An 18888-nucleotide genomic window follows, 5' to 3' on the forward strand; every position below is an offset into this window, starting at 1 on the left:
CACAGTTCATAGTACTCAGTATAGCACATACCCACCCCAGTGTCCATCACTTAGCCATACCATCCTTCCCATGCCTTGCCCTCCAACAACCCTCAGTTCATCTCCTGAGATTAAGAGTCTCTTATGGTTTGTCTCCCTGTCTGGTTTCATCTTGTTTCATGTTCCCCTCCCTTCCCCTATGATCCTCTGTCTTGTTTCTCAAATTCCTCATATCAGTGAGATCTATGATAATTATCTTTCTCTGATTGACTTGTTTCACTTAGTATAAAACCTTCTAGCTCCATTCATGCTGTTGCAAAATGGCAAGACATTGGTTTTTTGATGGCTGCATAGTATTCCATTGTATATATATAGTCCATCATCTTTATCCATTCATCTGTTGATGGACTTCTTGACTCTTTCCATAGGTTGGCTCTTGTGGATATTGCTACTGTAAACATTCAGATGCACATGCCCCTTTGGATCACTACATTTGACTCTTGACATTTTGATGATAATGTGTCTCAGTGCAGTTTTCTTTAGTTCATGTTATTTGGTATCCATTAGGCCTCTTGGATCTGTACATTTATTTTCTTCCCCAGATTTGGGAAGCTCCTGGCCATTATTTCTTCAAATAAGATTTTTGCCCCTTTCTCTCTCTCTCTCTTCTCTTTTTGGGTTTCCTATAATATGTACATTGATCTGATTGGTGTTATGCCATGTCTCTTAGGCTTTATTTACTCTTTATTCTTTTTACTTTTTCCTCCTCTGACTGGGTGATTTCAAATGACCTTTATTCAAATTCACGGACTCTTCTGTTTGATCAAGCTGTTGGTCAACCCCTTTAGTGAATTTTCCAATTCACATGTTGTATTTTTCACCTCCAAAATTTGTTTTGTTCTTCTTGTATTTTCTGTCTCTTGTTGATATTCCTATTTTTTCATGGATCTGAGTTTTTTTGAGCATCTTTTGTTTTTCGTGAGTTCTTTGTGAATCTTTATCATGCTTATTTTCAGTTATTTATTGGTTAATTCATATATCTCCATTTCTTTAGAGTCAGTTTCAGGAGATACATTTTGTTCTTTAAGTTGGGCTATAATTTTTTGAAATTTTAATTATTTGTGTGCTTTATTACTTTGTGTTGGAATCCACACATTTGAAAAAACAACTACCTCAGTCTTGGGTGCCTGGGTGGCTCAGTGGTTTAGGCCGCTGCCTTTGGCTCAGGTCATGATCTCGGGGTCCCGGGATCGAGTCCCACATCGGGCTCTCTGCTCAGCAGGGAGCCTGCTTCCTCCTCTCTCTCTCTCTCTCTGCCTGCCTCTCGGCCTACTTGTGATCTCTGTCTATCAAATAAATAGGTAAAATCTTTAAAAAACAAACAAACAAACAAACAAACAAAAAACTACCTCAGTCTTTATTGAATGGCTTTGTACAAAGATCATCTTCACTAATCAGCCTGGCCAGATATTTTCATGACCTCTTAGACATTTTCTGTGAATGTAATTTCTCTGGACTTGTGTGTATGAATTTTAGGGAAATTTAGAGGTTTTGTTGTTTTTTTGTTCATTTGTTTGTTTAAGTTGCTCATAATATTTTGCTCCCTTTAATGTCAACCTGTGGTACTGTATGTTCTCTGGAGCTGCCATAAGCCACTCAGTTGTTGCTGTTGTTGTTATTGTTCTTCTTATTCTTGGTCTATTTTTATTGAGAAATAATTTATATACATCACTATATAAGTTTAAGGTATGCAGCATGATGGTTTTATTTATATATATGAAATGACCATCACAATACATTTAGTTAACATCCATTATCTCATATAGATACAATAAAAAGAAAAGAAAAAATATTCTTCTTGTAATAAGAACTCTTAAAAATGTTCCCAGGTACTACATAGCCATGTTAACCATGATTACCTTGTTGTACATTATATCCCTAATACCTATTTATCTTAAAACTGGATGTTTGTACCTTTTAACCACCTTTCTCCAGTTCCCCCACTCCCCCATCCCCGACCTCTGGTAACCACAAATCTGATCTCTTTCTGTGAGTTTGGTGGTTTTGTTGTTATTATTTTAGGTTTCACATATAAGTGAGATAATGCAGTATTAGTCTTTCTTTGTCTGACTTATTTCACTTAGCATAACGTCTTCAGGGTTTATCCATGTTGTTGACAATGCAAATATGTATCCTGTTCAACCATCAGTGGATTCTTGGGTTATTTTCATGTCTAGCTACCCAGATTTTTTTTTTTTTTTTTTTTTTGGTTCTCTGTGGCCCTCAGACATCTTGAGTATGCCTCCCATAAACACTTCTTTTTTTTTTTTAAGATTTTATTTATTTATTTGACAGAGAGAGACATACAGTGAGAGAGGGAACACAAGCAGAGGGAGTGAGAGATGGAGAAGCGGGCTCCACACTGAGCATCATGCCTAATGTGGAACTTGAACGCAGGACCCTGGGATCATGATCTGAGCCAAAGGCAGATGCTTAATGACTAAGCCACCCAGGCACCCCTCTTATATACACTTCTAATTGGGCCAGACAGAAACCAATTCTTTGGCAGCCCCCTGAAACACTAAACCATCTAACAGAGTTCCCACTCTTTTCCTGTCCAGGGCGAAGCCAAGAGCTGGGTGTCTTCATTTGCTCCATCATGAGCCAGATGGAAGGGGCAATGGTAAGTGTGTGCCTGCTAGCCCAAAGCTTTGTCTTTTTTTCTCAGTGACTCCCAACCTAGCACCCTTTCTTGTCAGTGCTTAGATTCAGGTAAGACACAAATTAGTCCTTTGAGTAGCTCCCAAAATCTAAACATTAGACATGTGTCCTAGTCTCTTTTCCTCCTTAGGGAAAAGCTTGGAGTTGAAAGTTTCCTCCTGATTGATAGCACTGTGTTACTCCTGAAGGAGGGGTTTGAACAAGTGCATGTCACAGGTTATCCTGCTAGCATCAACGCAGCTATTTCCATGCTCACCTGGGAGAGCAGGAGCCTCTTAACTGGTATCTAGATTTCTCATAAATATAATTGGTCTATATATGGTTGTTGACTTGGTGTCCTAATGAGGGAAGAAGGATTTGGGACTTTCTATTCTACCATTTTATTGAAGGATTTTTGAGAAATCTTTTTGTCATTGATTTTTAGTATAATTCCATTGTGGTCCGACACCATTCTGTATGCTTTCACTTCATTTAAATTTATTGACTTCTTTTTTTAATGGTTCCAAAGGTAGTCTATTTTGGTGACTGCTCTGTGTGCACATAAAACCAAAGCATATGCTGCTATTTTGAAGTTAAGCAATTTATAAATGGAAATCGTGTTTTGTTGATTGAGGATATTAAGTCGTTCTATAGCTTTACTGATATTTTTATTGAGTGTAATTGAGATACAATATCCTGTTTGTTTTTGGTGTGTTATGATGATCCAATATTCTTATACATTACAAAATGGTTCCCATGATAAGTCTAGTTACTATCTGTCACCATACAGTGTTATTATAATATTATTGATTATACTCTCTATGCTGTATATTATATTCCCATGACTTGTTTATTTTGTAACTGGAATCTTTTTACCTCTTAATTCCCTTCACCTATTTTGCCTACTTCCCCATCCCTCTTCCCTTTGGTAGTCAGGAGTTTCTTTCCTGTATCCATGAGTTTGCTTCTGTTCTGTTTTCTTTGTTCTTTTGTTTTGATTTAGATTCTGCATATAACTAAAATCATACAGTGTTTGTCTTTCTTTGTCTGACTTATTTTACTTAGCATAATACCTTCTAGGTCCATCTATGTTGTTACAAATGGCAAGTTTCTTCTTTATAGCTCAAAATATCTTGGCTATTGTAAATAATGCTGAGATACACACAGGGATGTATATATCTCTTTAAAATTGGTGTTTTCATTTTCTTTGGATAAACACCCAGAAGTGGAATTGCTGGATCATATGGTAGTTCTATTTTTAATTTTTTTTTTTTTGAGGAAACTCCATAATGTTTTCCATAGTGATTGTACCAATTTACAGTCCCACCAACAGTTTATGAAGGTTCCCTTTCCTTCACGTCTTCACCAGCACTTTATGTTGTAGTCTCTTTGATATTAGTGTGACAAGCATTAGGTAATATCTCATTGTGGTTTTGATTAGTGCTAATGATAAGTGATGTTGAGCATCTTTTCATGTGTCTGTCTGTTGGCCATCTGGATGTCTTCTTTGGAAAATATTCATTTTTTAACATATATTAAGTTCTGTAAATTCCTTATATATGTCAGTATTAACCCCTTATCAGATATATGATTTGCAAATATCTTCTCCCATTCATCAGGTTGCCTTTCATTTTGTTGATGGTTCCTTTGCTGTGTACAGACTTTTAGTTTGATGTAATGTAATCCTATTTGTTTAATTTTAGCTTTTGTCACCCTTGCTTGAAGAGAATAATAAAATATATATATTGCTGAGACATGAGAAGAGTTTAGTACATATGTTTTTCATAGGGTTTTATTGTTTCAGATCTTACATTCAAATCTTTAATACATTTTGAATTTATTTTTGTGATAGGTGTAAGATATTGAACAAGTTTTATTCTTTTGCAAGTCATTGAGTCATTGTTCAGTTTTCCCAGCACCATTTATTGAACTTTATTTAATGTCCTTTCCTATCGTATATTCTTGTCTATAAATGTGGGTTTATTTCTGAGTTCTCTATTCTATTCCATTAATAAATGAGTTTGTTTTCATACCAGTACAGTATTGCTTTGATTACTATAGACGAGTACCGTACTTTGAAATCAAGGAGTGTGATACCTAATCTTTATACTATTATGTAGGTTTCATCAAATAAGGGAGTGTTAAATTTTCTAATTTTCATTGTAATTTTTTAAATTTGTTTTTTAATTCTATCAGTTTATGCTTAAACATTTTGGAGCTCTTTTATTAGGTGCATTCACTTTTAAGATTATAGATTATAGTACCCTGTTGATGAGTTGACTCCTCAGTAGTAAAAAAAATTCCTCTTTATTCATGTCATATTCATAAAATATGTATTTTACTTTGTATGATATTACTATTGCAACTCTAGCATCCTTTGGTACTGTTCGCATTTAATATTTGTTTCCATCCATTTATGTTTTAGCTATGTGTGTTTTTATTCTTAAACCTGGGTTTTTTTTTTTAAGATTTTATTTATTTATTTGACAGACAGAGATCATAACTAGGCAGAGAGGCAGGCAGAGAGAGAGGAGGAAGCAGGCTTCCTGCTGAGCAGAGATGCTGATGCGGGGCTCCATGCAGGGCTTGATCCCAGGACTCTGGGATCATGAGCTGAGCCGAAGGCAGAGGCTTTAACCCACTGAGCCACCCAGGTACCCCTTAAACCTGTTTTAAACGTGAAAATACCCAGGTCTTGGTGTTTACTCAATTTGACAATCTGGCCATTTAAATGAAGTGTGTAGTCATTCCATTAATGTAATTATTGATATGATTGGGATTGAATCTGCCACTTTGCTGTTTGATTGCTATTTGCACATATGTTTTTGTTCCTTTTCCTGCTTTCATTTGGATTGAATTTTTATGATTTCATTTTATTTATTATTTATTTTTAATAATTTATTTAGTTTATATTTGTTTTATACCTTAACTTTATTGCTTATATTTTGTTTTTCTTTAGGTTGGAAACATATGTTTACCTTATAATATTGTGTGTTGAAATAATATTATACCTATCACTTGTAGTATAAGAAACGATAGTATATTTTATTTTCTCTCTCATTTCTGCTATAATTGCCATGCATTTTTGTTCTTTATATGTTATAAAGCGCACAAAATATGTTCATTATTATTGCTTTAAATGGTTAATTGTTTTTACAGGGGTTAAAAATTAAGAATATTTTTATGCTTATCTACATTTATCACTTTGCATGTTCTTTGTCTAGAGTTTCTATCTAGTGTCATTTTTTCCTTTTGACTTCAGAGATTCCTTTATTAATTTTTCATACAATTCTGCTGGTAATAATTTCACCTTTTCCTTGTCTGAAAAAGGGTTTCATTATTATTTTTGAAAGGTATAATTATGGGTATTAAATTGTATGCTGACAAAATATATATATGTATGCATTTTTTTTTCTCTTTGGTGCTCTAAACATAGCATTCTATTGTGTTTTTCTAAGCATATATTATGGCAGATTTTAGTCATTCATTCTCATCCTTTTGCTCTCTATATAATGTGCTTCTTTAATTGCTTTAAAGAGTTTAATTTTAATTTTTAATCATTTTTTTGGCAACTTGATTATGATTTGCCTTGGCATGTCCACTTTTAGTCTCCTTGAGGCTTGTTGAGATTCTTGAATATGTGGATTTACAGTTTCATAAATTTTGAAAAATTTGAGTCATATTCCCTCAAATTGTTTCTCAACATCGGGCCCTCCACCATCTTAGAGTCCAATTATATGTGTCAGACTGCTTGATACTGTTTCCTTAACCTGCTGATGCTGTGTTGAGTTTTTCAATCTTCTTTCTGTCTGAGGTTCATCTTGGGTAGTTTTATTTCCTATCTTTAAGTTTATTGATTTTTCTTTTTTCCATATCCAGTCTGTTGTTCTTCTCCTCCCAAATAGATTTCCTTTCCATTAGTACAATTTCCATTTATATCCCTTTTTATATATCCCACTTTTCTTTTTATTATGTTTATATGGTATTTTGCTTTTTCCAGTGTTAGGAGTATGCTGCTAATTTCATCACATTAATCATTTCTGATCCGTGTCTATAGACTGCTTTTCCTCTTCGTTATTATTGCCTACCTTTTCCTATGCTGTATTTCATGTTTTTGAATATATATTTTTTTAAATTTTAGGTCCATCAGTTAAAGACTTGAATATTTCTTTGATTTTCATGAGCTTATTTTAATCTTTTTCAGAGAAAGTATAGAGTACCTTTTTTGAGGACAAGTTTAATTGCATTTCTTCATCTCACCCTTCTAGACTGTCTACTGAATGCTTTTTTGAAAAGATATTTCCATTTTATTTGGAGGACAGTAAAATGATTCCTAGCTTTGTGCAAGTTCTGGAAGTTTTTCTTTCTTCTCTGTCTCTCTCATATATATTTTTAAGATTTTATTCCTTTATTCATTAGAGAAAGAGAGAGAGAGAGAGAGAGAGGCAGAGGGGGAAGCAGACTCCTGTGGAGCAGGAAGCCCCATGCGGGACTCGATTCTAGGACCCTGAGATCATGACGCAAGCTGAAGGCAGGTGCTTGAGCCACTCAGACACCCCAGGAAGTTTTTCTCACAGCTTCTTGGTTAGTGTTCTTTCCATAGCAGGTTTTTTTCTTACCTAGAGTAGTAACCTTCACGGTGAGCAGATTGGCAGTCAAGCAGAACCTTATTAGGTTCATGGAACTCCAACTCAGCTTAGTGTTCTCCTGTCTGGAAGTTTTCTCTATAAATTCTAACCAATTTGACCTCCTTAAACTTTGGTTTCTCTCTCATTACAGGGAGATCACAGAGCAATGTGTGATCTACTCTCATCTCTTTGTAGCCTGGCAACTGCCCCACAGTAACTCAGGACTAGAGATCACCTAATTTCTTTTCTATTTCTTTTCCAGGCATTGTATGCTTGCATTGTCATTTTCTAGTGCCTAAAGAGTAATTTTGCATATTTAATCCGATTTTCCACTTGCTTATGGAGGGAGAGAAAGTGTTTCTTTTTTAAGAAGGTTTTATTTTAGTTAATATTTCATGAATGGAAGAAGAAGCCCACTCCTTTCTTGAAATATCCACCCCCCACAACTTGAATTTAGCAATACTGTACACTTTTTGTTGTATACATTACTACACTGACTGCCTTTTCTCAGTCTCCTTGATGGACCTATCTTTCCTTCTAAACTCCTGAATGTTGGATTAGACCTTCTCCTAAAACCTTAATCCTAAACGTTGGATTCGATTTTTTTTTTCTTTCTCCACTTCTCTGTCTTTTTTCACTTTCTAGTTTGTCTCAAAGTTTCAGGGCTTTAAACACAGCTTTTCCATTTGGGTGTCTAATGAGACTTTCCCTCTTAACCTGTCAAAAATTGAACTCAAGATTTGTTATCAAAACCTGCTCTAGCCTATTGAGTCCCACCACAGTAAAAGATACCATTATTCTTTAGTTATAGAGGCTAAACCTTGGAATCATCCCTGACTGTCTGTTATAACTCATATCCCAGTCATCAGAACCCTTTGTATATTCTGCTTTTCACCTATATCTTGGATCTGGCTGTTTCTCACCACTTCCACGGTTACAACCCCAGTCTTAATCACATCATTGCAGTAGTTTTTTTAACTTGTGCCCCTGCTTTAATTTTTGTCACCCAAGCTTATTCTTGATAGTGCATTCAGAATTATCCCTTTAACACATGACTGATGATGCCACTCCTGTGCTACTTAGATCTGAAATGGTTTCCATTCACACTATGAAGAAAATAGAAAGTTCTACAAAGCCCTAAAACATCTGGTCCTTTGCATTCTTTCCAAGCTCATTTCTAACCACATTCCCCCTTACTCACATCACATAGTCCCAGTGATTTCCTTGCTATTTCTTAAGCAGTCCTGCATCTTCTGGCCTTAGAACTTCTGCTATTTCTCTTCCCTCTTCATGGAACATTAATTTCATAGTTGTATAATGGGTCTTGCTGCATTTGAGTTTCTACTTAAGTGTCACTTCTTTACAGAGATATCCCATGCCCCTTTCCTTAGAATAACAACTTGCATCACTTTCTATTTACTTATTTTTCTTGTTTTTAGATTTTAACATGACTATTTTAATTTTACTACCTGATATTATTATTTGCTTATTTGTTTTTATCCCTCACTGGAATGTAAGCTGCAAGAGAGCAAGGATGTTTATTTTTTTCAGTTTTAAGCCAAGTGCCGAATATACAATATGTATTCAGCAATTGCATCTTGAAGGATGAATGAATATAATTAGAATTTTGTAAGATGTCACCAGGTAGATTATGACACTTAATAGGATAGATCCCTCTGGGCACCTCGTTGGATAGTTCATGTCTCATAGTCAATGATACCTTTCCACTGAAATAAAAACACTCAAATAAGACTTTGTGTTTGACTGAAAACCCATTCTTCATTTTGGGATTGAAGAAATAAATTGTCTATCCATATCTTTCTCTGATTTCTTCAGCTTCTTTCTCTTTCATCCCCAGATGGGTTTACTAATAATCCTTATCCATAAGATTTATCTGTTCTAGTTTTTCAGTCAACTAGTTTTCACCCCTTATCATAAGCTCAATCCCTACAACTAAATTGTCATGGCTTAAAATGAAGTAATTATCTCCTTTCTGAAAATGAGCTGTCTGTTATAAATGTTAATGTTAATTCTAGCATGGCTTCCTTTCCTGCCTAGTAGACTTGGAATCTGACAGGCAAACAGCTTGAGGAGCTGTGGAGCCCATACTTTCCCCTGCTCCTTATATTAAATCAGTTACCCTCCCTAGAAAACTTGTCCCTTCCTCTGAGAGTAGGTCCCAGCTTGATATTAGAGAAAGTTAATTTCTCACCCTTCCCAGGGCCCATCCTTAGATGGGAATTTTCCTGTTATAGTCATATACCCTGACTGATATGTGTCTTCTAGTAAAGGTACGAAAAATTAACGACTGTTTAGAATTCCTGAAGCTTTCTTGTGGATACCTGGTTGCATTTGTCTCCAAATGAAAAATAAGAACCTTATGTTCACTTAAATTGTTTACCTATACTACATGGATGCAATTTTCCATATCCTTGGGCCTCATTTCAAGGTGATTCTTCTGTAATCTAGTAAACTCTATTGTCATGATTCCAACATGTCTTATTCCATTTTCTTTTTTCTTCTAGAGTTCACCTTCCTGGCATAGATTTCAACTGTTCTCGTGCTTAATTCAGTGCTAAGTAGTTTTTGCTTCTATTGCTGTAGTGGTTGTTGAGATGTTTGTGCATTATTTTCCTCTTTTTATCTTTTAAATAGTTGAATTAGATAGGGACAGCTCTGCTTGTTCGTTCTTAACTGTTTTGACTACTGAAGTAATTTCCTTTTGCTTCTAGAAATATAACTATTGCATCATGCACTTCACAGATAGTTTACTTCACTTTTTAAAATTTGATTTTAAAAGAATCATTAATTTTTAATTAAAAATATATAAATAAAAATTAATTAAAAATATATATATAAATAATGAATTTTGGAACACTGAAAAATAAGATTAAATTTAAAACTACATACAAACGTAGTGATCCAAAGGGGCACGTGTACTCGAATGTTTATAGCAGCAATGTCCACAATAGCCAAACTATGGAAAGAACCTAGATGTCCATCAACAGATGAATGGATCAAGAAGATGTGGTATATATACACAATGGAATACTATGCAGCCATCAAAAGAAATGAAATCTTGCCATTTGCGACAACATGGATGGAACTAGAGCGTATCATGCTTAGCGAAATAAGTCAAGCGGAGAAAGACAACTATCATATGATCTCCCTGATATGAGGAAGTGGTGATGCAACATGGGGGCTTAAGTGGGTACGAGAAGAATAAATGAAAGAAGATGGGATTGGGAGGGAGACAAACCATAAGTGACTCTTAATCTCACAAAACAAACTGAGGGTTGCTGGGGGGAGGGGGTTGGGGAGAAGGGGGTGGGATTATGGACATTGGGGAGGGTATGTGTTTTGGTGAGTGCTGTGAAGTGTGTAAACCTGGTGATTCACAGACCTGTACCCCTGGGGATAAAAATATATGTTTATAAAAAATAAAAAATTATATTAAAAAAAAACTACATACATAAAAAGAATAATTAATTGCATTTTAATATTATCTAAAATTATCAACTCAATAGCTATGAAGTTAAAACTTTAGGCTGACCTTCTGTTCACAAACTGGGCTTTCAAAATATCCCTTCAAAAGAGAGTATTCTCTGAAGGTAAAACAGAATCTGAGATAGGATTTTCCTTTTCCATATATCCCCATTTCACCCCTATCTACATATGTTTACAAACTATCTCATAACTTAATAATTCTCCAAACAAAATGTGCTGCCTGGATGACAGCTTTCCGTCATCCATCATTCTTTCTTGAATCTAACAAAAGGTATAACAATTGTTTTGCAGTGGATAATAATGCTTGCCCTCCATACTCTTCAGTGTGTGACTTACATACAAATCCTTCTGCTAATATATAGAATTTTTTTGGACAGGAATTATTCAAATGTCTTTTGTCTATTGAACAGTCAAAATATATTTAAAATCCTAAAATAATTTTTTAAAAGAACTTAAGACTTTAAGAGTATGTATTTTTACATTTTCTTCGTTGGACAGTCCTCAAAAATTATGAAGTTGGTGAAATTTATCTTTGGGGGCTCTCCTCTTGGATTCTGATGCTGCTTCCTAATGCCCCATGCCATTCTCTCTGATGGTTTAGCCATCTTGACCTTTTCCTATCATCTCAGCAACCAGCTTTTGATATTTCTGTTTAAACTGATTTTATTTCCAATGAGGCAGATATTACCTATTTAATTTTTACATATGTCATTTATTAGTTCTATGGGTAATATGTACATTTAAATAAAGACCTTTCAGTGAGGGCTCTATATTAGACACAAGTGTCTCCTGTCTTATTATATCGGCCAATTTTTATTCTTTGAGCTGGGACATGTCAGTTAATTTTACCTCATTTTACTTTAACTAGTTTACACATTTATGAAAATAAGATTAAAAACTGCTTCATGAGACTTTTGGGAGTATAAGTTCATGAATATAAAATGATTGACACAGTATCTGGAAAAAGGTAGGTTCTCATCAGCTGTGGGTTTCTTTGTCCTTTGCAAGTATAGGGAAGACTTTAGCACCCTTCAAATCTAATCATGTCTCATTCACATTATTTACCCTTATGAAACATTTTGTCCATAGTCAATTATAGGAAGGACTTACATATCTACTATATTTTGCTTTTTGTTTGTTTGTTTCAGTGTTAACTGTTTATGTAACTGCTAGGTTTTCTCCTTATTTGAAATATTCGGTGGAAAGAGCTCATACTAAATGGGAAGGATGAGACACTTGATTTTTCTTTAAAACCTTAGAGAAACTAAAATACTTTTGATTGTCAGCTTAGAGAACCCAGAATGACAGAGGTTACAATTGGGTTAAGAACTCTGAGATCATAGTTTCATGACCCAAATTTCCTGATACCTACAAGGTTTAAGTACCTGTGTCTTCAAAACACATGCTCTTCTTTGACCAACTAAATTGGTTCATAATGAAGGTCTTTGCCCTTGTTTCAAGTGTATTTTTTCTTGGTTTGTCTCTCGATTGAACTCTCCCAGTACGGTAAGCCCATATACTTGCACACCTTCTGATACTGTATTCACTACTGACAGATATGCTAACAGATTCCATACAGCAGGTAAAAAATGTCACATCCAGTAAACGGTCATTTTACTCATAAACTATGTCATCTTTTAATCTTATCCTCAAGTGAAATTATTTAAGTGTAGCTCCCTAAGGATGAGCAACTAATGGTGAATAAATTTTACTCAAAACCTATGCCAACCATCCAAAACATGATAATAATAAAATGGCTTAAAAATCTTTCTTATTAAGCTTGCAATATGTAAATTCTTATCTATTGAACAAGAAAGTAGGCCACTTTCTGGGTTAAGATAAGAAGAACATGAAAATAAGAGGGTGAAAAAGAAAATTTGAATAAGAAATTCTAAGAGCTCTGGTTTGGTAAATGCAATTTCAAACTAGAAGTTATTTATATAATATTCATGTAAATACAAATATAAACATTGCCGGTTGTACAAATCACAAAATGCAAAGAGCAGATGTATACAGCCTAATGCATACATTTTTAATATGAGAATTTGCTTTTTCTTTAGAAAAAGAAAATGAACCAGACATCTCATATCCTTCTTTACAAATTAGTTTTAAAGAAACATGATTCTCACCATTATTTTCCTCATGCAGTGTTAGACATGAGAGATTATTTTCTTATACAAGGTCCTAAAATACACTGCTAGGTATCTAATGCCAGAGAACTACCTGGGCATATTATTTAGACGCTATCCTTTGGAAAAGAGATGGGTAACTTCTCTAGTATCTTAGAGGATAGAAAAAGACCAATAGATGGAAAATACAGTAATGAAGTTATGAACTCGAGAGTAAATAAAATTCTTTTTTATGATTAATGCCATCCAGCAATGTTGTAAAACCCAGTGCTTGCCACTGAAACTGTATCTAACAGAGTCTGGTAACCAGCTGTCAAATACATAGCTGACATAACTTCAGTGTAGCCAGAAATTGGAATAAATTATTTCTGGGCTTTTTCCTGTCCTAGGTTTATGTGACTTTGAGTATAGCATTGATTTTTTTCAGAGTTAAAGAAAAACAGAGATAAAGACAAATTTGGGGAAGGATAACTAATCAGGATTTGTGTCTTCTGTAGACACTACATTATCTGCAGATGAACTCTATTCAGTCATATTCTCACCCCATTTTGAACACAGGATTCTACATGGCAGTATGATTTAATAGTAGTGATCTGATGTAAGAGCTCACAGAAAAGAAAGGAACTGTCTAATGGGTAAAGAGAAGAAATAAAATAAGATACAGATGCTGAGTTTCTTCTTTGGAACTGGCCGTTCCATGATCAATACCTAAAGGCTAATTAGTTTTAGGAACAAATTGTTAAGGCATGAGATTTGCCATAAATGTATGAGAAAAAACCAGATTCTCACAGGAGAGGAAGTTTGAAATATAATGTGTATGAAATATAATGAAAACTAAACCGTATCTGGTTTTTGAAAAAATTAGATTATGAAGCATCATAAGGTTTATAAGTGCTTGGAACAAAGACAAGTGGCACCAGGTTTACCGTGAAGGAAGGTCTCTTCTGATACAGAGGCATTGAACCACTGTCCATGCTATAATCCCGCCGTAATACAAAGTGGTGGGTTTACATGGCTGAGTTGGGTATAAGAGTGAGGGAGCAATGTGGGATTACCCAGAGATGGCTACACAAGTCTGAGTGTGAAAGGTACTAGATGAAAAACCAAAGTGAAGTTAGTGGAAGGATCCAAGAAAGGAAGAAAGATGTACAGATGTGTGTCCTGTAAGAATCCAAGCTGGCACAAATGAGAATAAATGTCTGCAAACACATAATGGTTTGCCTCCTCTACTTACCCAGTTTTCTTTATCAGGGCAAGAGCCATTTTTGGACTAGGGAAGAAGAACTTTTATTCCTTCCTAAGGTAGTACTTGTGAGTTCAATTGAGACTGTAGTGTTCAATACAGCCCGCTACCATGACTGAACCATTACCCTGCTGTCAAAAAAGGATACCACTTACTCCACGGAAACAGAAAATCTGTAAACCACTCACTGGATATCTCATCTATGATATGCTTGGCATCACACAAAATCTCCTCAAATAATCTCAAATGGTCTCTCCCTCTTCAGTTCTCCTCTGTGTAGCATGTAGGCTTGACAGATGCCTGTCAAAACTTGGTCATCTGCTCTTCTCTGTTAGCTAGAAAGAGCATAGCAGACTGGCTGTCATTAGTACACAGGGCAATTCCAAGAGGAATATGGACTTTGCAGGATCAGTTTATTAGCAAGTAACTTTCATTTACTATAGAACCAATTTGGATTTTTCTTGTTGTTGAGGGCTGAAGCCTATTCATGAGGGATAACACTATAACACTGCTTTAATAATTTTTAAAAAGACACTCTTAAATTTCCCATTATAACTAAAGAAAATATGAATAATAATAACACTTAAAGGGATAGTAAGGAGCACTAATACTGAAGGACTAAACTGCTATGGAATTCTTATCAGAAACAATTATTTTTTTAAAAGATCTATTTATTTATTTATTTGACAGAAAGAAAGAGAGAGAGCACACAAGCAGGGGAAGCTGCTGGGAGCAGGAGAACCAGGCTCCCCACCAAGCAAGGAGCCCAATGCAGACTTGATTCCAGGACCCTGGGATAATGACCTGAGCCTAAGGCAGACACCTAACTGACTGAGCCATCCAGGTGTCTCATATCCAAAACAATTCATAAGACAGACATTGTCTATTAGTTCCAATAACAAGCTTCAGTCTTGAGGTTAACACTGTAAAGGAAACACATGAGAGCAAATTCTAAGCTAAATTCTCTAGGAAGACTATCAATATACAAATAACAAGATGATGACCTTTCAAAGAAACCAGGTAGAAGATCCAACAGAAAATAACCTGAGAAGGAAGACTGAACTTCATCATACCATTTATGAAATCTTGGCAAGATATAACATCAGATCCTGAACCTTATAATTTTTAAATTAAGGAAATGATACTAAATGTCCTCTAAATTTCTCATCTAGCTTTAACTGTACCTGCCAATTTTAAAGACCCACAAACCAATTATAAAAGTATAGGACAGAGGTGATATGGGACTTTGAATTTAAATTGATATTAAAGTAGTTTTAAGCCAAATTGTGACATTGTTTTCTAAAAGCTTAATCTTATGGTGGATTGATAGGCATATGGTGTCCTGAATAAGAAAGGAAAATTTTGTCTATTTCTTACTTGTTTGTCCTTATAATTTTTTTTGGCACATAGGAAAAGTCACACCCAGTTGAATGTTATTGTTAAAGTTAGTTCATTTAATTGATAAAAGTAAGTAGATAAGAGTCTTCTATAATTGCAAGCATAATTAGAGAAGAATTGATCGACTGGGTCTAGTGTCAAGTTCATTGCATGATCTAGATAAGAAGATCATCATTAAATTTCATTTCACTAAATAAATAAATAAGTAAATAAGCAAATAAATAAATAAATTTCACTAGCAGCATTTGATAGGTGTGATGTTAATGGTAGCCAAAATTGTCACACAGGCTCTATATGATACAGACCCAGAAGGGCATGGAGAATTTGGACCTTTATAGATGCAAAGTAAGCAGAAAAATGCTGGACATATTCTGTAGTTTATATATGGCATGTGAGTTTCAGAAACATAACAAAACAGCACCCTTCTTTTCCACCTGACTTGAGAACTAACAGAAAAATAAAAGAAAAAGCCTACAAGGACCAAAAGATTATTTATAGCTGATAGAACTTGTAACATCTCAAACATATTGAGTGTTTCCAGGGTCAAAATACTATTCTAAGGGAAATTCATGTTAATTCATTTCATCATCATTAAATCCCCATGAAAGGTAATATTTTACCTTTTTACAGGTATACGAAACTGAATCAGGGAGATATTAACTACTCTGAGGAAACAATACTGGTAAATTGCAGAGTGTAGATCTGAACCATGGCTGTCTGCTCCCAGGCTGCTCGCTTGTCATCATTATGCGTTACTCCTTTTCTAATACAAGAGACTGTGCCTTCATGTATGGGCAAGTCCTAATTCTGAGTCCAGTTAGGGACTGCTGCCCATCAAGCACAAACAGTTCTGACTGGAACAGAACTCACGCACAGGGGAAGAGACTGACCCTGGCAAAAATTCAGAATGGGGAAAAGGAGCCAAATGCGTAATGTCTGTGGAAAGCTTACTTTGCAAGAGAAAGGAAGAGGAAGGTGAGAAGCGTATGTCCATTTCATTTCTCCAAATCATTAATCCAATTAATTTTCTCTTCCTCCCTGGAGAAAAGAGTGAAAAGATAGAGGAAAGAAAGTGTATTACATTTCTGGTACTACCTCCCTGTGGAAGACAACCGGTAATGAAGTGTCCTCTACTCTTCTACCTGCTTACTACCTTCTTCAACCTTTTTGTCTTCTTAAATTGGGCTTAAACCTATGGCCAAATAGGGCTGTGGGGAGATCAGCATTGCAGCAGGACACACCCATTCTCTCACCTTCGTGAGGGAACCAGTCATTTATCTGTGGGTATCTTCCTGGAACCACTGGTAGGGATTTGAGATTTTGTTTGCAGGGAACTCCCAAGTAGGTATGAATAACTCCAAATCAGTGACTTCTGTGCCTGCGAAAACAGATGCCATTCAAACAAGTCTTTTCTTTCTATAATTGAATATTCCCACCCAGGGGGTTACCTCTCATTGTTCCATCATTTAAATAGTCTGTAAGTGGATTGGTTTTCATCCATACCCTTCTTGGTTTTTGTTTAATATGGCTTATCTTTATTGTTTGTTTCGTAGAGTCTGAAATCCAAAGATTCCATGGCCATAATCTCTCAGGCAAAAGTAAGAGCTCTATAATACGTTTCTTGAGTCTAAACAAAGAATCAAATTTTGGACAGCTGACCTACTTCAGCAGATTATCAACAATTTAAATTTAAGTTTGAACTCAGCTCTACACCACATTATCCACAACTGAAAGGGTCACCTGTACAATTGTATCGATCAAGGTCCCCAGGGTCTGTGCCGTTACTAAAGAAAGTTGTTTTTGACAAGTACATAGCCTACTGCTCTGAAACTGCATATTCTTACTTTCCATAAGGCTAATAGACTCCAACTGTCTTGAGGCATTTTGTTTTCCTAAAAGGGGAAAAGTCTATAAGCGAGTAACTTAAGGTGCAGGGTCTGTGGCCTTGCCTTTATAAAATTAGTCACAGGGATGCCTGGGTGTCTCAGTTGATTAAGAGTCTGCCTTTGGCTCAGGTCAATCCCAGGGTCCAGGGATCAAATCTCAGGTCAGGCTCCTTCCTCAGTGGGGAGCCTGCTTCTCCCTTCACCTGCCTCTGTCCCTGCTTGTGTGCACTCTCTCTCTCTCTGACAAATAAATAAATAAAACAAAATAAATAGTCACAGTCCTGTTATTAAGCCAAGAGGAATATCAGCAAACTTCCCCTGCCAAAAATAATTCTACAGAGGCAAACATTCAAGTTAATGTAATGTGCCCAAGTTGCAATAGTTAAAGGCTATATGTCTGGATATAAGAAGATATTGTGTGACTCAATGTAATAACATCTACAGATAGACAAGATAGAAACACATTAAATTTTAAATTAAAAAAATAAAGTCACCAAACTATACATTATATACCCAGGATTTACTTATCTTACATATGGAAATTTTTACTTCTTGACCATATTCATCCATTTCCCCCACCCCCTCTTGCTGCCTCTAGTAACCATCAATCCATTTTCTCTATCTATGAGTTCAGTCTTTTTAGATCCTCCATATAACTGATCCCATACAGTCTTTGTCTTTCTCTGTCTGATTTATTTCACTTAGGAGAATGGCCTCAGGTTTCATCCGTGTTGTCACAGATGGTAAGATAGACTTGCTTCTCATGGTTGAACCATATTCCTATACACACACACACACACACACACACTTACATACATACACACACCACCTTTCATTTATCCATTCATCCATCAGTAGACATTTAAGTTGTTTCCATGTCTTGGTTATTGTAAACAATATGTAAACATATTGATATATGGGGGTACATATATCTTTTCTAGATAATGATTGTATTAATTTAAGATATATACCCAGAAATGGAATTGCTGAATCAAATGGTAGTTCTATTTTTAATTTTTGAGGCTATGCCACACTGTTTTCCGTAGTTGTTGGACCGAGTTATATTCCCATCAACAGAGCACAAATTCCTTTTTCTCACATCCTTATCAGTCCTTGTTATCTCTTGTCTCACTCTAACAGTTTTGAGGTGATATCTTTGTCCTGATTTTGTATTGGATTTCCCTGATTATTAGTGATGTTAAGCACCTTTTCATGTACCTGTTCGCTATCTGTATGTCTTCTTATATATTTTTGATATTAACCTCTTGTCAAATGATTTGCAAATATTTTCTCCCATTATGTAGGCTGCCTTTTCATTTTGTTGATTTTTTATTCTGTTTAGAAGATTTTTAGTTTGAAAAGTCCCATCTTATTTTCTTTCGTTGTTTGTGCTTTTGTGTCAAATTAAAAAAAAAATC

This window comes from Mustela nigripes, chromosome 18, assembly GCF_022355385.1.
Source record: "Mustela nigripes isolate SB6536 chromosome 18, MUSNIG.SB6536, whole genome shotgun sequence".
NCBI classification, from domain to species: domain Eukaryota; kingdom Metazoa; phylum Chordata; class Mammalia; order Carnivora; family Mustelidae; genus Mustela; species Mustela nigripes.